We start from the raw sequence: 21,869 nt of genomic DNA on the forward strand, positions 1-21,869 counted from the left end.
TTCAACAAAACAATACAATTAAAGGTATTATGACAGTTTTGCAAAATTAAAAGCCTTTTTCAGAAATACACATGTGCCTACTTTTCAAACATTTGATAATTATACATAAAAAATAAAGTTGCAGGTGTGTTTAAGTAAAACTAGATAGTAGCTTACATTTTCTAAATTGAGTCCTTTTACACGCTTCTTCTCATTTCGGTAGTGCTTGTCACATTCTAAATATTTTTTATGGATTGTGTATCTATGAAATAATTCCAATCGTACTTTATGTTATTTACGCCATCTTATTTTAATAAGACTTGAAACTTAGTAATTATAGTAATTTTACGCAGTGAATTTTACTTTCTTCAGTTTTCAGTTATTTCATTTCAATAGATTTTATCAGTTTTGAATGGGCTTTTTTTATTTTTCAAAATTGGGCTCTTCCAGAAAATGTTCGTACTGGGGGGGGGGGGAGGATATAGTGTCCGGGGGTAGTAGTGAAAAATCTACAAAATTTGCTTTGTCTGGGGGGTAAAACTTGCTATTATATGGGGGTAATTTTGCTCTGTTTGAGGGTACAACTGATGCTTGTCTGGGGGGTTAGACTTAATGTCCTGGGAAATTCAATTTTTTTCTGGAAAAGCCCATTATTAATTCACACTAACTTAAGTCCATTCAATTTAAGCGTACACTTTTTTATAAGAACCAGTAATATTTTGATGAGGCTCGGTTGTTCTTATTCTTTTGGCAATTTGAGCCTCAAATTGTTCTTATTCCGTTCTTATTTATAGGGTGTAATTAAGGTATTTTAGGCACTGTACCCAATTTTGAGTCTTATTGTTCTTATAAAATTGTTCTTATGAAAAAAGTGTACTGTAATAAGCCTGGCAGGGCTTCTACATTGTAGCTAAAATTTAGAACTTTAATTGAGTCCTTTTACTAAATACATGACACCATTTTGCGAGAATTCTCCATTTATTTAATTCTTAAAGCATGATGGTCATTCTGCTTTTTTGAATCAGTCAACAATTTTTTATGTTGTAGATACTGTTATGAAATTACGGAAAACATTTTTTGTATATTTTTATCATTATAATCTTTAGAGATAACATATATTGATTTAATAAAATATTATTTAAATTATTTCAGAATGAATTGATTTTTTTTGGATATAAAAGGTATAAGATTCTGTATCCACGTGTAAATTTAGCAAAAAGTTATTTCACGACCAAAGAATTTAGTAGCCAGCCTTTGAAATTCTTTGCATGAAAGTATTCTTTCGAATACGAGGTTGAATCTTTATAAATTCTCTCAACATACTTAAGAAACATAAACCGTCTATGCCTTACCTAAATTCTTCCCGAGCTTTTTTCTAACAGACACAATCAGTTTTTTTCGTGTTCAGTTTATTTTAAAAAAACTTTTGGCGTTACAATTCTAAATTTCGTGACATAATCACATCATTGTGTCAAATGTGTAATCTCATCTTAGCATTAAAAATACTTATCAAGTCAAAAATAATTAAAAGAAAATGCCAAAATGTCAATGTCAGAAAACATACTTGGTGTTTGATGTAACATCAGAAGAAGGTTCTGCTCAGGGTAGGTTGTATTTTTAAATGATATCTTCATTTTTTTCAATTTATATGATGGTTGACAGAACTAAGTTTTTATGAAGCGTTTTTTATAGATGCAGTGGAATCTTCTCTAGGTTTGAAAGCATGCTTCTTTAGTTTCTTGATTTAAAGGCATTATTCAACCCAGCAATTCTAAACTCACACACTTGAATATAAGTATTTCAGAAGCGGAATATATGTTCTATTTGTAAACTATTTTGTGAGTATTTTGTGCAATTTCCCTAAGAAACTGGTTGTTTTAGAGTCAAAAAGCTTGTTTTTTATGCCATCAAAGCCTTATGTTCATATGATAGTTTGTCCTTAAAACAGATACGAAATTAGCTTGTACCTCATTTTATTGCACTTCAAATACATAATGTTTTTTCTTTGCTTTAACATTTTTCAGGACAACTCTTTCTCTTGGTTTGTGCTGTAAAACAAGAGAGTAATGTATTACCTTTAAAAAGCAACAAGATATCAATATTGAAGATCTTAAATTCTTATCTTCTCAAAGCGTGGTTTCTTTGGTAAGCGTAGGTGGTTTGGCTTTATTCTTTATTATCAAAAATGTAAATGATATGTATGTGTGTTACGATATTTTATCTTTATTAAAGTTATTTCAAAGTTTTGTTACGGCTTTGGACTTTTTTTGAACTTTGAAAATGCTGATTATGTAATTATTCTCTTTCACAATGCGAGTTGCAACATAGATGCAAGATATGTGTAGTTTGTTGTTGTGGTAATGTTCAGTAAGCTTTTACCAACCAGTGGCGATATCTAATTATTTCGAAAAGGAAAACCTTATATTGTTTTGATGTTCTATTTTTTTTTGAATTTAGGTTGGTTTTGGTAAATGAAAAAGCTACAATAATATGTCAAACAAGTGTTGTATTTTTGTGGACCGTTCAAGAAAGCTTGGAAATGTATAGTAAGTCAAAGTTTTGTTTATTTTTCATGAATTTCTATTATGTTGCAGTTGTGTCATTTTGAAGCCAGCATCATATTTTTTATATATAAATATTTGAGTGTGTCACGAATACTTTCGGGCAGCCAGGAGGTTTCAAAAAAATCTTCTTTTTTTTGGGGGGGGGGGGGCTAGGACTAGCCTAGGACTAGCCTTTTGATACTATTGAACTGTTGAGTTTGGTACGGCACACATCAGCACATAACTATTTATTTTATACCAACGTACGTAAATTTAGTAAAAAATTTACCAGGGTTAAAATAAAGGCCTTTTATAGATTAAAGTGACTTTAGGGAATCTTTTCGACGAACTATCGAATGAAGATTCTATTTACTTTTAAATGTTATAAAGTTAGCCTAGACTGTTAAGGAAATCGCCTGTAACTTTTAGTGAATGTTGCAAATGTGAATGCTTCAAGGAATTCAAAGTTTGTAACCATCCCATATGGCAGTTTATTAGGTGACGCTTGTAAAGGCTTTATTTACTTTATGATACTCTTAAAAACTTTCTCTAAAGCCCTTGTTTAAGCTCTTGCATATAGCCTCACGTTTTGTCAGCTTAGCTGTAGAGGCGGTATGGTTTGATGATATGCGGGTTCTTTTAAGGCTTAAGATTACCCTAAGGATTTACTTTTCTGTACCATAAGCTTTTAGGTCATCAGAATACCCCCAAAATTTGGAATAAAGAGAATAAGTTGCCACGTTTATCATTTAGCCTTTAAAAGGCGAACCTTTTCAGTCAATGAAGAGTTTTGAGAAATGTTCGTAGATAATGTTGATTCACTTTCTCGTTGAAATTCAAATGTGTGGACAAGCAGATCGTTCGTTTTTTTATTGTTCTTTTTGGCAACACTTTCAGTCAACTCAAGAGAGTGGTTTAGGTCTTATTTTCCAAACATCTTAGATTCTCGAAGTCACGGCCTGAATTTTCCTCGCAATGGTCTTTTACCTGAAGACTAAAAATGACCTTTAAAAAATCAGTAAATATCAGTAATTATCTTAATTTTTAGAAGCCGAGGCTCAGGTTGCTCTCAGGAAGTCATAGTCAATTTTTCTTGTAGTGTATATTTAGGAACTTAATTTCTGAAAGCCTAGGCTCGAATTGCTCTCAGTTACTGGCTAAATTCGGCCTGTTTTCTCATAAAATTTTTACTTACTTACTATTCTCCTAAAAGATAGTGTAATACGACAGTTTGCACCCAGTATTAGTTTTGGAATTTCAGACACTTTTAAAACCTTACTTTTGATTGATACATATCAACAATGCAAAGAAAATGCTCTTCAATTAGGAGACATACGTAAAAGCTTAAAGCCTGCAAAACAAAAGAAAGGTGACATATTTGGAAACAAGGGGCTGATTTATGCATTCTTTTTTGACACTGTAATACTACTTAACATGTATTACCAACGTATGTTGGTATTGAGAAACACTTTATACCTACATAAAACCCTGGAAAGTCATACGATTGTTAGACAAGAAAGTCAGAGTCCTTAAAAGCTTGGCTGAGACTTGAGACTTTAAAGAGGTTTTCTATACAAAGTATATGTTTTATCTATTTCAATGTTGTTTTTTTTTGGAATGAAAACTTTGTATTGAAAAGGAGGAAAATCTAAAGCAAAATAGGAAGAAATAGAGTAAAGATACGGGGGGAAAGTTTCTTTGTGTTGTGCTTCATTTTCTTTACTTCTTCTCCGAGAGATATATATAATTGAAATAAAAAGGAAAGAAAAGTATATGATAACAAAATATAGCAAGTATTATATTTTTTGTATGTTAAAAAAAATAGAACGAAAAAGTAATATATGAAAAGGAACCGCAAAATATTGAGTATTATTATTATTTATAGTTTATAATCAGTTTGTCGTTAGTGAAGATTTGTATCCTCGTTTCTATACAAGTTTCGTCGATGATCGCTCCTCAAAAAGAGGAGGAGAAGTTGTTTTTATAAGTGAGATTTTTAAACGCGCCAATTTTGCCGTCTGGCTTTCAAAATGAGATTTGAGAACGCGTGTAATATGTCTTTATGGTTTGCTCTTATCCAGACAACTGCCAACATAAAAATAATCATGGCTTGAGTTCACCAGAGCCAAATGAAAGTGAATTTTTTTAATAGTATTATTGTTGCGTCGATATTTGGCGTTCCTCATCAACTAGTACCCGGTCCTCATGCAGTGTTACGGTTGATAAACATGTATTCAAATTGGTATTACATGGAAAGCTTTTCGGTAAAACATCCTCAGTACTAGATGTTTAAAAAGTAAATGAAATTCAAAAAAGATACACAGATACAGAATGAATTTCATTTACTTTTTAAACTTTGTGGAAACTTTCTGTTATAATTTTCAGCTTCAAGATTGGAACTTTTTTATACATATCAACCCTTAGCAGTGCGGGTCAATTTTCGAGGAAAACTGGTAAAAAGTACATGGAAAATATTTTTTGGTGGCGGAAAATATAAAACAAGACACAAGAGTGGGAACCATAGATTTCTAAAGCCCGAAGGGCTAAATGTTGTGCTTTGACTGAGAAGTGTGCCGTGGTTAGGTAGGAAATCCTACCTAGGTCACGTGACATTACAATTGATTTTCAGCGTTTGACCAATCAAAAGCTTCACGGGTTTTCGAAAACAAAAGCAACAGTATATTTTTGCGATTTTTATTTTTTTTCGCCTGTGATGGCTTAATAGACGACATCGAGCCCTTCGGGATTTACAGAAATTTGTGGTGTAGACAACTCTAGGATAAGTTTGTCCGATCAAACGTTTTTTGTGGATTGACAGACAAACCTTTATTCAGGTCGGCCAATGTATTTACGCAAGCACACTTGAAAAATAAGCAATAGTTTTTGATTTCGTTTTTTATTAATCTAAATAATAGAAAAAAATCAGTCGGAATTCAGTTAACACTTATGAAAATCAAATTTTAGGACAGTGTTAAATATTACATAAATACTTGAAGTATTTCTTTGTTCTCTTTGTTTGACCCACTTTTTACAAGTTAGAAAACTGCGTGGGTTTTTTAGTCTAACCTCAAGTTGCTAAATGAACTAGGGCATGTTTATATGGGAAAAAGATTTTTACTTACGAAATTGCCTAGGGAACCTTGTAGTTTTTTTCGCAACTGTATATTGAAAACTTGCATTGTGTTCGAAGGCGAGTGGCATTAGTGTAATTTTCATGGGGTGAATAGTAAGTGTGTACTATTGAGTTCAATCTTCTCGTATACTGATGAATTAAAAGTGTATCAAAATGTTTCATGGACAACAAGGTTAGCGAGAATAAATTAAAAAAAAAAATACTTTTCAAGCTGTTCTTATGAAATTTTCAGAATCAGCTTTTCATAATTTTTGCGAAATTGATTTACAATTTGCCTAAATTCGCGATAAAATCGCGAAAGTGTCTTTCTGCGACAGTTTCTCCCCTAAAGTATTAGTGTGCAAACAATGGTGTGAGGTTTTGTACTTTGACCCTCGAATTATTCTTACCCTGTTCTTAATGTTAAAGCAAAGTTTATGTATTGACTTCGGTCCAAAACGTCTTCAAATTGAAACTCTTAAACAATAAGCTGTTTTTAAGTCAGATGTTATGTACGCAGCAACTATGTCTTTGACTTTGAGTCAATTTTCTATTTCATTTCATACCTAACCCATAATATTAAGCAATATGGATGCAAGAATATTCCTGAAATAAACGATCAACGATGTGTCTGTTTGTACTGGGGATACCCAGGGGGTAACGATTTTTATGAAATTATTTTGATTTTGAGAGCAAAAATTGTAAGTCTCTTTAAGGGTAGGACTTTTTTCAAAAGTGGAAGAAATTCTTTTTTAAAGTCTCTCTAATAAGAGTCACCTTTTCAGCAAAAATCAATCTTTCTACCCAGCATCCTTCAACCCTAGTAACCCCCCCCCCTCCCGCTGGATACCGAATAGTTTTTATTTAAAGTAAAATCCATTACAGCTAAAACACAAAATTTTATATACTCTGGTATATTAGACTTAATTTGTTCTTAGTTCTCATAAAAACGTGTAAATGTTTTTTTACAAGAACATAGGGCTTCGATGGCCAAAAAATACACTTTAAGGCCTTGCTGACTCGAAAACACCCGATTTTTTGGGGGGAAAATGGGTAAAAATCGTCACCAAATGGAGAAAATTAGAACATTTTAATAACATCTTTAGGCTTAAAAGCCAAAAATTTCAGAACATTCAAAGGCTTCGAAAATTTTGGATGTTCTCATAAAAACGTGTATCGTGACCACATGAAAGATTTGACTCGTTCTGTCCTCCTTTATATTTATGTCCCTTTTCAAGGAAAAGTGCCATTCTCCTCATCAATCAATCAAAAATTGAAAAAAAAATCTTCATAAAATCTAAATATAAAAAAAGACTTAACTTCACGCCTTTAGCTTAGCGGTCTCAGTTTAAATTCAGATTTTTTGAAAGCAAATCCTACAGTTCAAAGACAGACCCTTTTGAATCTATATTCGCTCTCTACACATATAGAAATATATTTTAAAAGAACAAAATCTTTCAAAATCAATCAAATTCTAGTACCGTATGGGTGCGAGACAATTTCCTTAGATATATCAAGTCAAATTTCTTTAAACTTCAGATAAAAAAAAGTATTTGATAGAAAACTTGATAAAAATGTGATAAAAAAAAGTCTCAAAAAAAATTATTTATAGTCCTATCGCCTTTTTAACATTTAACACCAGGAAAAAGTTTGTAAGAAAATCTATCATATCTAGTGATGATATACAGTATTTTTATTTATATGAGCTACTGTATGATATGAAAAAATCTTTGGTCTTGCTGGGGATACTAATGTTATTTATCAAAGTTTGTTCTATATAGCTAAGTCTTTTTAATTTATAGTAGTTTGGAAGAAGAAGAAGAAAATAATGGTAGATTTTTTGACCAGATTGAAAAAAGAAGATTTTTTTTCTGAAGATGTTTTTTTTTTTTTCTTCATTGAAGCAAAGACATTTTTTAAATTGAAGTATATCAAAGATTCAATGATTGTTCGCGATGTATGGTACATCTTGTTCTTCAAGAAATTTTGAGATTGAATTTTTATCCATTTAGATATGTTCTTCTAATATTTCTTCAGTTCTTCCCCAATTTTTGGTATTATATTTATAGTAGACTGTGTGGTATATGAGATTATGTTTTGCCAAAGGGTTGTCATTTTGTTGACATGTGCATCCTAGCAACGAAATCGTTAAAAGGCTGTATGCAGGTTGCTGACTTTACTACATGGTTGTTTTTTCCTAAGAGTTGATTTTGCCATGTTTTGCTAGCCTGTCTTTTTCTTAAATGAAATATTCTTTTAAGCTGCTTTTTCCAATTTCTAATAATTTCTCAGAAATTCGTATCTTTTTCTTAAAAAGGAGCTCGTGCTGTTTTAGAATTAGCTTTTTTTAAACGCATGAAACAAGAGTTTTTATTGGAGCTACATACTTTCAGTCAAATTAATCCCTGTAAATAGTCTGCTTTTTGGGGTGTTTATTGGGTTACTGACGTTTGAAATCGCTGCCAGCCACTTATGTTAAATTTACAAGATAACTCCTGACGTATTTATCAGTTTGAAACTCATAAGAACAGAGCTCGGTTTGTAAAATCTGGCTAATCGTATGTTTGCATCAATTGAAAAGTTAGCTGTTTGAATCCCAGGGCGTCTCGCTGTCCCTCGCCATTTTTGTTCCTATTGAACCAACCACCCACGCTTTTATTTTAAAGTACAAGACTCAAGTATTGTGTAAAAATAAATCTCTATGTTTTTATTTTTGTTTTAAAAGTTCCTATGGATACAAATCAAGTTCTCAATTAAAATGGTAGATTTAGCTGCGAGACCTTATAAATATGGGTTATATAAGACCTGTATGTTATAATAATAACTATTTAAGCCTTAGAAGGGTTGCTGTCCCAAAAAATGAATTCTGTGTAATAACTCGCACTTTTTGATCCAACATTATCGAGTTTATGTATCGGAGGATATCGAGTGCGACGGTAAGTGAAATCGAAACAAAGCAAAGTCAATAGTTGATGTACGGCTCTATATCGCCTTTGCTCACCTAAACAGACGACGGTAATTTGGTGTTGGTGTTTTTACCGTCGCCGAGAAAAGTGGACGGTAATTTTGGAGACATGTCAACTATGCTTTATACCGATCCCCTCGATTTATCTCGAATACATAAACTCGCTAATGAGTCGAGGACGGTAGAAGGGTGATTTACCGCCGTGTTCAGTCAGTCAGGATGTAGAGGAATCGGAAATCGACCGCTACAGAAACGCATGATCATATATAAACTTGCTTATATTTGACAAAAGTGGACCTTTATTTCTCAACATTAGAGATCGACCCGTTTTTCACCTCAATCTAGATTCTGTTCACTTTAGATTAAATTAGGGTTTACTTATCTTCTACACGTTTTTTTTTTATTAGAACACCTAAAATTTGACTGAGCCTGGATGTGCTTATTTTTTTAGCAATTTTCAGCCTAAAATGTTCTTAAATGCGTTCTTAATTTTTCGGACTACTTTAAATCGACAACATCATGCAAAATAAAGAGCACTTAAAGTTGGTAAAATTTGGACAATATTTGACTCTCGATTTTAGAAAATCCATCCCTAAGTTTGGTTAAAACTGCTTGAAAAGAGGAAAAAATTGTAGTTTCTTGTCATTTTTTTCCAAACTGAGGCAGGGCATGTTCTTACGATGTTCTTAATTTTTCGACGAATTTCAGCCTAAATGTTCTTATAAACTGGGTTCTAATAAAGAAAAAAACGTGTATTTAAAATTGATTTATCTTCAACCAGAATCTCATTCTCTACATCCAATCAATGAAAGATTACAAATATCTGGTTTTAAGAGATTTTTATCAGCTTCTGAAAAAGGCTTCTCGGTTTCTTCACCTATTGCAACTGTGAAAATTGAAATTAACTTATTAACAAACTATTATATAATGATGGAGACATTGAACTAAAACTATATGCCTGTATTGTGGGTTTTTATCTTCTGTACACGTTTTTCTTTTTATAAGAACTTCAACAGTTTTTCAAGCCTTCGAGTGTTCTTAACTTCTTAGGTTAACTTCTTAACTTCTAAAATGTTCTTAAAATGTTCGTATTTTCAGTTCTTTTAGTTTTGATTATTTTAATGTAAATTTTTAAGAAACGGTTGAGAGTCTGTGCAAAGCCTTAACATTTATAGAAGTCTTATGTTCTTATATGCCTTGCTCTTATGAAAAAAGCGTGATTTTATCTTGTTTTCTGACTTTCCGGGACGAGATGGAGTTTTACAAGCTCTTATATTTGATTTATATTTAACCAGTAATAAAACAATTTTGTTACTTTTTCTAAAGAATGCCTCATTTTTATTACTTCAAATGACCAATTATTCAAGTATCTTATAAAAACTCCATCTCATCTGAACTTACCGGTCAATATTCTCAACCTGCGCTGTTTGTAGCCCTTAGAGCTTAAAAGGACCTTACAAAACAGAATGAAATTGAAATTAGAAAGTATTAACTATATTGAGCTAACACAGTTTATGAGCCTTTGAGTATAGTGGTAGAGTTTCAGAAATTTCTAACACCTTTTATTAGGGTACCATATTCTATTGCTCATGAGAACCAAGTTTTACAAGACATTTTTACTTTGTATACAATGTTTAGGTCCAATTGTACCGTGCTAGTATAAGCTAGCGAAGAGAAAATCGTTTCTTAATGACCTACCTTATGCACTTCAGTTATAATATTGTATTTGCAAAATAGCTGATCCAAGTCAAACATGCTACTGTTTTGTGCTGTTTATTTACACGTTTTTTTTATAAGAACTTAATGCATTCGAAGCTTTTGGATGTTCTTAACTTTTGATATTCAAGCGTTAAAATGTTCTTAAAATGTTCTTAATTTTTCATTTTTATGAGTATTTTTATGCATTTTCCTAAGAAATTGGGTGGTTTGAGCCCACAAAGCCTTAGAATATTCTTAACTTGTTCTTAACATTTAGGCCATCGAAGCCTTATAGTTTGTTCTTATAAAAAAAAACATGTACCCCTTCTCTATCATACCATGCGAAAAATATAAACATAACTGTTCACCTTCCCATGTTTTTTTGTTTCAGAAAACTATAACTAACAAGGTCATGACAATGGACGTACCAAGAATAATTGATGCTAATACCTGATTTGGTTAAAGAGGGAGAGATAAAATTGTTGGAAGATATTATATAATAGAGACATCTATATATTTCATTATGGATTATTTGGAGCAAGAGATGAGCAAACGAAGATGGCTTCGTCAACAAAGATTCAAAGAAGAGGTATTAATTTATTCATCCTTTTTTGACTTAAGGCGGGAAAACCACCCACACCACCCCGTTTTGTATGTGCGAATACTACACCTACCAAAGACGGACATAAAAGTGACAATAAAGTTGATACAGTTGAACTCAAACCTCTAACTCGTATGTCTCATTATCTCGAACAAATTTTTTACCCCCCACCCCGTGCTTGTTCGAGTTAAGGAGACTCCAATGTAGTAAACATTGTTCTTTAGTTTTGTTGTGTCATTTCCTTTGTCGAACAAAGTGCATGGATGATTTTAACGACATGTCGATCCGCTTCGGCAACTCGGCAGTTATAGTCGATAACTCGGGATATAAAAACGAGGGGGCGAAACTTTTTTAAACGCGTTTTTAGAAAAATCTCCAAAATTATTTTGGAATGAGGTTTCTCCAGGAACTTATTTCGAGCTTTGGGTTGGAATAAAAATCTCTTGGGTGGAAAACTTTTGAACAGGAGGCTAATACAGCAGAATTAGGACAAAAGAGGGAACTTTCAAAAACATTTTCCTAAAAGATTAATAAGCGGGGGGGGGCGGCTATTAGTTAACCGAGAGTAAGCGATTAATCAAAATGATTGAATCGCAAGGGGTGCGTTTGCACTGGAAGGTTTCCTTAATAAAATCCATCAAAGTAAAACAAAGAGACTTGATGGATGAATACACTGGTTTACTACAGTTCTTTGTAGGTTCACGAGATCTATTATAACATGTTAATTGTTTTTGTTTGAGGCTTCACATTGCTTGAATTTTTTTTGAGGGTTCCGATTTCGCCTGTGATTGGTTGATGTTGATATCCATCACTTGAAATCTGTAAACATATTTGTTGTAATGGTTGTACTCAATAACTGCATTCGTCTCACACATCAACAACACTGTTTGCACCATAGTCATTATAAAAACACTGGTCTGGAAGGCTTTTGCCTCTTTTTATTGTTAAAGGATGGAGCTTACGTACCAAAATCAATTTATTTTACAAACTTTTTGATCATGTGATTAGGAGATAGACCAATCCCAAGAGGAGATTTTGGTAACGTGATCAAAAAGTATGCAAATCACAACTTGCCTTTTGTTTAAAAGAAAATTGAACAAAAAGCTAAAACAATACATTGCCAGACCGGAGTTTTTTATAATGACTACAGTTAACGCTCTCTAATTCGACCTTTTAACTTATTCGATAGGCTCCCTTATTCGATGAAATTTAAAGTCCCCGTCAACAAGAAACTCTCATAAACGACGCTTCCCTTATTCGATAAACTCCCTTATTCGATAAAAATCCAATTCCCCTTGAAGATCGAATTAGAGACCGTCAACTGTATGTTTGCACTGTTTGTAATTTTTTCCTCAGTTCCGTGTTTGAAATCGCAAAACTTTTTGTTCATTGCACGCATCCTTTGTTTATGATTACTTGATAAAATCTTTTGCTTTAAGGCTGCTCCTATCCTACCTTTATATATAACAATGGAGTTTATGAGTTTTAACAAAGGAAAATCAAATGAAAGTTACAAAGCAATGCGGTTAACCTTTTGTTGCATGCGCGCTTCTATTGTAAAACATAAAAGATTTTATAACTACAGTTTTACTAAGGAAACCTTCCAGTGTGAACGCGTCCAAGATCATCTCAGACATTCTTAGCAGATATTTTAATTACCTGTTTTCATACAATTAATTTGAAATCAACCTGCCAACTAATTTTATAATACATATAATGGGTTGGACTTGATGATAATGATGAGCTTTTTTAAAAAGGGGAATGATACAAATTGAAACATGTTTCATTAGTTTTTTGATATTCAAAAAGAAGCTGATTATTGAACTGATTGTTGGGAAGTTTGTTTATGTATCCTTCAGTTATTGGAAGTTTTCTCACTATTGTCAATCAATCAATAAATGAAAATGCGCATATATAGAAGGAAGGTATGATATACGTTCCCCGGGGGGGGTACTAGGGCAAAATGGGTTACGGGGATGCTCCGCTGGACAGGGTACCTTTTTTAACCTCCATGAGTCCCAGGTAGGGTCGCAAAAACACCAAAATAGAAAAATCAGTCCCTCGTAGGGTGCCTATTTCTGGAAAATTTGGGGAAAAAGTAAAAATTTTTGGAATTTCAGTCCCATTCAGGGTCACTTTTTTCGCAAATTTCGAGTCCCACGTAGGGTCCATTTTTCGAACCTCAGCGGAGCACCCCCGTTGATCGACAAGGGTAGTACCCCCCCCGGGATACGTTCATTGTATAAACAAATTTTCCAAAATTTATAAAAATTCCTCATCACTTACTTAAGCTTAGGCAGCATATAGAATCAAAATTGTAATTTTTTGAATTCTAGACCAGCACATAAAGTTGCAATTTTGCTATCATTTAAGAAGATAAGAGTTCCGAATCTGACGGCGACTATTGTACAAATATTGACCTGTAAATATAAAAATTAGTCATGACACCATTAGTAATAGGTAGCTCATAACAAAACAAGGAAAAGAACTTTTAAAAATTACTTTATTTTGCATAACCTAAAAGCAGAATTTGAGCTCATTCACAGAACGACTTGAGGATATTGGCCTTTATTTTTTCTCCCAAATCTAGGCTAATCTTCAATCTCTTGATGACCTTAATAGCGTTTTCTATAGACTTTTTAATGACCAGATCATAAACAAAGGGGGTAATCCATATCTAACTTGAGCCTGATCGCCTGATATAGATTAACAGTATTAACTCATTAAAATACCAATGTTTTCAGATTCACAGCACGGGGGCGAGATCATTTTAATTGATATACTTGTAAACATACATTACATTATAAATTAACCATAATTTTCAATTTTGAACTCATATTATTCTTGATGGTCTTTGAGATATGACGATGGTTGTTTGAGATTTCAGGTTTATAGTTTAAAAATGTTATTTATCGATATTGTCTTAACAATAAGTAAGTAAGTAAGTCTGCGACTGCAGTTGGAGGCGACCCGAAGGCTCTTCTTTCGATAGCTATCTACCAGAAGGGGACCCGAAGGTAGGGGAGGGCGCCACTCTTTCTCCCTGGATTTTTTTCCACTTTCTCTTGATCCTTCTCTTAATTGCTGAGCATCAAGCAGAGAGGCATCAAGTACCATTTTGAAAACCTTCGGTGTGACCCGGCTGGGGGATTGAATCCATTGTCTTAACAATGCTTTTGGGTGGAAGGTATCATTTTCCTAATTCTGCTATAAAGTAATCATTATTTTTTGGAGATATGATGATCATTTTGATGGACCTCGATCTTGCAACTAAGAAATACAGACTTAATTAGTTTAATTGATATCTTTTGGTTGAAGGCCATGGAGAAGTACCTTTTTTTTACTCACAACTTTTAACATAATAGACTTTTCTAGAAACTTTCTACTGAGTTTTTCTTCGCAAAAAGCCCGAGGTTTCATGAGTTAGAGAATGTCAGATATGTGTGTACTGCACCTCCATAAATAGACACTTTACCGCCTACAACACATACTAGCACATATTTTTACTTAAATATACCCCGTCAGCCCTTTCAACGTTTAAGCAGTGTTATTTTTCGAAGTTGGTCATCGTTGGTTCTATGAAATGATTAACTTTCGAGTTAACGGAACAGAGCCTAACCCTAGAACGGTATTTGCTATCTTAGGATAGGGAAATCCTTTTGCTTAAGCAACTCTTTGGTTGTGTCACCCAGATCTGATGTTGTGTAAAAAAGACATTTAACCGACGCAGAATAAATTGTCAAATTGTAATGTCAATATCTCACAACAGAGCCTGGAAAATCTCTCTATTCATGATATGCACCATATTGCAATGTCTTCTGTGAACCCAACAGCTGATTGGTTGCAAGTGACGTATTGACTGAGTGATTTTACGTCACTTACAACAAATCAGCTGTTGGGTCCATGCTGTAATGTCAGAAGCTATTGCAATTGGTACCCGATTTCCCTAATATACAAGAGACTAGACATAAATTCATATTAAATAGGTGAAAAATAGATTTTCCCGTCTGATAATGACAAAAGTGACATGAACAAACTTGTTTGAGTAACCTCTAATAACACCTAAACAACCGGTCTTCATATTACACGCTTTTTGTATAAGAAATCAATTTTTTTTGTTAAAATTCTTACCGTAAGGATAGCTAAACATTCTTGGTGACCGGTAGTATTCCTCTAACTTACCTGGGAATACCGACAAAAAGTTTTTTCTATTGCGTACAAATGCAAGAACAATACAGTACGTCCCGGCATAGACTATACTATAGTCTAAGACAAATCACTATCTAAGAAATAAGCCCAAAGCCGAAGGAAATTCGCAAACGGGCCTTTTTGCCGAAAAGAGTTTACAGCCGGTAGAGTTTGTCTGTCTTCGAAACTCCCCCACCTATTCTTTTCGTATACCACCATAACTTTTCCGAAGCTTGAATCTACGGGCAGTTTGATTTTTGAATTGATGTTAGATTTCAGGAGACATATGAGAGTTTCCTGATCTTATAGAGAAAAACATGTGCAACACCTAAACGACCGTTGCGAACGATTATCTTACCGTATCCAAAATAAAATTCTTGCGGTCAACCTTGAAACCCGTCACATTATTTTTTTAGTGTCTCTTGACAAATAATGTTTTTAAGCGTTGAATTTTCTTTTTGTAAGAACTATAGATTCAAGTCTTAGAATATAGGCTTTGAAAAACACATGGTTTTTAATAAACAATACACAGGCTGTAAAATTTAAGTCTGAAGACAAATCATTATTTTAAATCAAATTTTATATGCTTTTTACATAACATTTATTTATTTCTGATTGGTTCGAATTTATTGACACTAATAAAGTTATCAGCTGTAGGTTGTAAAGCAAGTAAACATGACAATAAAATCACGTAAACTCGAGTTTATTCCAGTAATAACATGTTTTGAATACATTGAAACTTAAATCTCTCGAAATCAATTTATAATCGATTCATGAATGATTCCAGTAAATTTTTGATCTTACTTAAAGACCCATTGAAATTTAATAAAAAATCGTTCAAATAACTCAACACAAATTTTTAAAGTTCTTAAAAAAGTTGATGAATAAAATAAAGTAGATAAGGACAATTTGATAGCCTCCTTAGTATACAAAAATATAATTTTGGACGACTACAACATTGATTTGATAGTGTTAAGAGGCAATTGAGTATCAAAAAAAAATCTCAAGTTTCTTGTTTGAAAAGTATGACTTTTTCAATATTTTTTTGTCGATTTTGTTGTAATAGTGTCACCATTTGTTGATGAGATGATGAGAGGTCCTTTTGGAGGATTTTTAGTTGGTAATGTTATCATTTTATCAACATGTTATATCTGTTGTTGTTGCAATATAGAATGTTTTTGGAATATTTCGATTATTGTGGTGAATTATCAAAATTTTCTAAAATACTTTTTACTGGATATCTCTTTTGGTGTTCAATGGAATGAGGTTTCCTTAACTCGAACATCGTGCACGGGGAACAAATGGTTGAGGAAATTTTGAGTTAAGGTTTAATAAGGGGGGGTTTGTACTTTTACGGTGTGACGGGATTGGCCCTTTTTTAGTACGGTATTACGAGATTTGACGAAAAAAGGGACGGGAAAACGGTATTTTAAAATCAGACGGTGACGGTATTTAGGTACATTTTTGCCCTGTACAAGCCGGTGTGACGGTGTTATTATTTTTTCAATTTTCGGGATTCCGGGATTCAGCAAAAATTTTGACGGGAAAACGGTATTTCGAACCCCTACAAACCCCCCCCCCTAATAAGGCATTGTTAAGTGAAGGAACTATAAAACTTGTTCGATTTATGGAGAGTTATAGAGGTTCGAGTTAATGAGACTCATCTGTTAAATAGTTTCCCTACTTTAACGAAGCTCAATTTCAGAGGAAGTATAATTTTCATTCCCTGATGTGTCTTCCTCAAATTTAATCATCAAAAACCTACGTTTGAACAAATCCTACTTTGCCTTTTCAATTTTAACAAGGATCCTCGAAGAGTTCTAGGTCTCTAAATAAGTACCTTAAGGAAAGACTTTTTGACGAAACAAATGCCTAATTTTGTCACCCCCTTTTTCATTTCATCTCCAAATTGAAGAGTACTGCAGGGTAAGTTGCTCATTTCTTGGGAGAACTTGTCAGATCCTGCATTGTGATAACATGTATCATAGCAGCAAACTGAGGATGTTTTGATTATATAACCATTCTCTCTGAAAGATTTTAGTTGTGCGTCTATTTTGCGATAGTGATAATGTCTTTTGATAATGTCTTGACTGCGGTCGATCAATGATGATGATGATGATGATGAATGTCTTTTGAGTTGTTGTTGGTGTGTTTCCATTATGTTTTGGAATTGTTTATTCCACATTCTGTGTTTCATAAATTGTTTTTCCCCTTTTAAAACATGAATAAATAGTCCTTGGGTGATGAAGGAAAATCGAAACTTCAATGAATATTTGAGTTGGATACATGTGACAGATAAATATAGCCTTGATTTAGACTCTTTTTAGAATCAAGCTTTGAGGTGATGACATTATGTTCGCCGTTCTGTTGGCTATTTTAGAGACCAAGTATGGAATTTTTTGGATCAGTCAAACTTTAAAAATTCCACGTTCTTTGCCAGTAAGAGATTTTGGTGAAAGGACCTTTGGGTTACTCAGGTTTCAACATATCTCCTTGGCTTTTCAGCTCTCAAGCGGTGACCAATCTTGATCTTGAAAAATATGAAACCCTTGATCTTGCACGTCCTCTTTATCCCAGCTTGCACACAACGTTGTTTCACCGTTTATCTAATGTTCACAACGTCCCTTTAACGTTAGATGAACGTTGAAACAACGTTGTGTGCCAGCTGGGATCTATTTTTTAGTGCTTATTATTGAGGAAATGCAGACCTATACAATGTAACTTTCCTTCTACAAAGGGGTTCCTGGTACGTTGCAATTTCATACCCAGAGCCTCTTGCATCAATTTTTCTAAGAGGCTGGGGTCGAGTTTGAAAAGTTGAAGATTTAAAAAACTTGAGGGAAAATTAAGAACTTTTTTCAAAATATCGAACTTTCAGAATTTTTCTGTCATCCCTTTAACCGAATAGTGTGCATTCCAATTTTTACTACAGCCTTCATGTCAACCGTTCTAGTGGTACCACCACCACTATAAATTCATCTTAAAATTGTAATTCATCTTTCTATATTTTTGACAACATGCTTAAAACATGACAATCATTTAATTACGTCTGATCTTAACTTTTTTATTTTTATGTTAGAAACATTTTCTGTACCCGCAATACCTATATTATATAACATCTTTCACCGGGACCGCCCAGAGTTTTATTCCGGGATTATTATAAACCTCAAGTGTTTGTAATTCTGCGATAATAATTTTTACAGAAATACCCAACCGTGAAACATACGTGGTCGTGTGTAATGGTCCTTAATCGTGTCCGTTTAGTGTGACTATTTATTAGAAAATGGGTCTTTTTTATTTTACCAATAGAAAAAAAATAGACACGCAAACATTTATAGCAACAATTTGCTTTTTTTTTGGAGAGTGAATTTGACAAGTTTTATTGGAATTCAAAAATGAAATCTAAGGGGTTAAGGGTTCTCAGGGTTGTTTTATTCTGACATCGTAAGGGGAGCTGCTACAATAAATGGAGTGTGACCGCCGAATGTCATGAATACCAATTTCCAATCTTATAGATGGGTAGAGTCAAAAATAAAAAATCTAACGGTAAATGTATTTTGAATATAGAATTAAGATTCTAGCCTTGAAATACCAGAAATGTTTCATTGTCTACATTATCTGCGATTTGTTTCTTTTTCGCTTCAAAACAATAAGCTAGACTCGTGGGCTATGTTTTGATGTTCATAGGCTAATGATTTTTATTGTCAATTGTTTTTCTTTTGGGCTTCTAAGTTTTTCTTTATATATGAGAAAAGTACTTCCATACCACATGGTGAAATGGTTTTTATTTTAAACTTCAACAACTCAGCCCACTCGTTGTTCATTAAAATCAACTTTTTAGCACTGGAAGTAAAACCAAAAGCAAATTAAGCTTTTAGTATTTTTGGATAATTGATTTGACATTGAAGGTAACTTGAAGAATGGCAGGGTTTTCTGTTCACCATATTTCTGCAGGGAAACTGTCCGTTCTGTTCATTAGTGTCAACCCCGGGGGAGAGCTAATTAGGCAAGTGAAGGGTACAGGTATGTACTGCCTTTAAGGGTGCCTTTTTTGGGACCTGAAAGTCCCTGTAAGGGTTGAAAAAAAAACAAAAAATTAAATTTTTGTCCAACTAAGGGAGCGGTCATTAAGTATAGCATAGGGATTTTTTTGGCAGACTTTTTATCTTCATACCCTACCAAAAGTTCTCAAATAAATTTCATGCCCTACCCAAATCCCTTTCGCCCCAGTATATGCTATACTTAATGACCGCTCCCTAAGGGTCAGAAAAATAGGAAAATTTCAACTTTTTGCTCCTTGAAAGTTCAAAATTTGGTCAAATTAGTCCCAGTCGTAAAAATCGCAAAACTTTCCTATTTTCTCTCCTTTTTAGTCCCGCTAATGGTTCAAGGGTCAAAAGTCGGGCGGCACATACCCGTCAGCTCGCGACCCTAGTATCGACCCTGAGTATTGTTCTCAAACAATAGAGCCATTGTTTAGGTACCAAAAACTGAGCCTGAAAATGCTTATAAACGTTATGCTTATAAAAGAAAAAAAACATGTAAACGATCTTACTGGAACAGTCCAATCCTGTCCTCTGAATAACATGCATCTCTAAAGATATCTCTATCAACTTTCCCTATTTTTCAGCAACAGTACAACGATCAGTCGTGCAACATGGCGATCAACTACCGAGTAGGGACCATCATAATCGCAGCAATTACAATCATAGGAGCTATTTTCGACAGTGTTCAATTATTTTTCCCGGCTAAGGGCGTAACCAAACAATTTCAATATCTAAACAACGTTACATTACATCAAGCATTATCGATTATTGGGAATTTATTGTCGTTAATGACGAGCTCTTGTTTGTATTTTGTTATTTCGATTGATATTAAAACGAATGTTCAAAGGAGACGTTTCCTTATACCGTATACCGTGTGGGGATTTATAGTATGTATATGGCGTTTTACGGCTTTTACGATACTCGTGCTCCGGTTCGGGAACGAAATAGACAACGTGACGTATGCGATGTGGCTTGGTGGAGCTATTATAATGTTTTTATTCTCACTAGTTGAATTTTCATATTACCGGTTGCTGAGTCATGATAACGGCTCACGTCTGGACTCTAAATCTTTAATGTTGAAAGAAAGACCGTTCCAGCTACGGCGATATCGGCTTGGAGTGACGGGACGTATTTACTACAATGACGATGAAGAGGACGTTGAAGCAGGAAAAAAGAAAAAGAAAAAAGAGAAAAAAGGTGATAAAGATTTTTTGAGAAGCAAAATGAAAGATATGAATGCAAACTTGTTTATGCCATGATGTTTTTTGATACAGATTACTTTACAGATTATGATTTCGCTATTTTGGTAATCTGGTACTCCAAGCATTAACTTGTACTACCTTTTTATTATACTGATGGACCTTTTTAGGGAGAGCTGTCGGGATTATGAAAAAGGGAGTTCAAGGACTGGGTACTAATTTGGCCCTTTGGTTGTTTTTGGTTTATTTCTGGTTGTCCCTTTTTGATGGGATTTGTATTTTTTGTAATGATTGACATATGAAGACACCTTCAAACCTTGGATGCTAGTTAACAGTTATGATTTTAATGAGGCAGGTCCCTAAATTATTTTATAATATCGTTTTCAAGTCTAGAAAATTTTGCTCAGTTTATTATACAAATATCTCTTTTGCGTGGATGGTTTAGGAAATGATACAATAATTATTGCCAGCATGGGTTTTTTTATAACGAAATTATCATGCAGTGTTAAAAATATAATATTGAGGATCCTTCAAACGTAAAACCCTGTCACACACCGTAAGTTGGTCTAAATGTCGACATCCCTCTTCTAATTTCGACAGCCTTCTTGGAAGATAGGAATCATAGGAAAATCGGAATCGCTGCATTGAAACTAATTTTCTTTGCTTAGCAATCAGGGAGGAAGAATTTTTTTCTCTCTCAGCGATTCCGACCTTCCTACTATTCCTATCTCCCAAGAAGGGTGTCGGAATTAGAAGAGGGATGTTGACGTTATACCAAATTACGGTATAGATGGATTTCTTTTTTCTGTTTCATTTTGTTTGTTTTAGGGTACTACACCCAAATTCGGATTTCACCTAAACTTTTCTAATCACACAAAAAATAGATGAGGCAAATACCCGTCATCAGAAATCCGAAAAAAAAGTTTTGAATCTTGATGGTTAAACCGGTGCTTTTTCAGAATTCACATTTCTTCATACACATTTTAACTCGGTAAAATTTCCCTTTTTTCTCGGGTAGTTTTTAAATCTAATGTATAAGTCTTTCTAGATTATTATTCTTAAAACAATTTTTGATACACAATTTTTGTACTAAAGATGTGGAAAATTATATTAGACATTAAACGTAGTGTTTTCTAGAAATAGCTAAGATCATTTCAAGTTAAATGAAGATCTAAAAGTATCTTATTTGTTGTTGTGAACTCACAGACCCACTGGGGACTTCTTCCCACTGAAAAATTTGGCAAAATATCGTCTCCGGTGGAAAATTATCCTTCAATTTTAGTACCTATTGAAAATAATCAAATAAACCAATCCTCACTGCAAAATAGTGTGCTATCCCCACTGGATTTTCTGACTTGAAACAAAAGAAGTTAAATTCCCAGCCATAAAACGGTTTTTCTTGAATAAAATGATGAATTTGAACGAGCATTTTGGGATGAAATCTTTCAAAAAGGTGTAACACACGAGCTTAGAACTTTTGGTTTTGGTCCCAGGAGCGAAGAAGGATCCAATATTCCAAAATATTAGATTTTAAGAAT

At 33.6% G+C, this 21,869-nt stretch overlaps 1 long non-coding RNA gene across 1 annotated transcript; it reads left to right on the forward strand.

Moving 5' to 3' along the window:
• The first annotated feature begins 1,521 nt into the window (after positions 1–1,521).
• LOC136805898 (uncharacterized) lies at positions 1,522–21,527 on the forward strand. The gene is made up of 5 exons (XR_010846464.1): positions 1,522–1,583; positions 2,004–2,124; positions 2,437–2,525; positions 10,689–10,886; positions 19,717–21,527. It is a non-coding gene; the product is annotated as an uncharacterized lncRNA (long non-coding RNA).
• Positions 21,528–21,869: the final 342 nt, after the last annotated feature.

This window comes from Clytia hemisphaerica, unplaced genomic scaffold (genome assembly GCF_902728285.1).
Source record: "Clytia hemisphaerica strain Z4C2 unplaced genomic scaffold, Clytia hemisphaerica genome assembly, whole genome shotgun sequence".
Lineage (NCBI taxonomy): Eukaryota > Metazoa > Cnidaria > Hydrozoa > Leptothecata > Clytiidae > Clytia > Clytia hemisphaerica.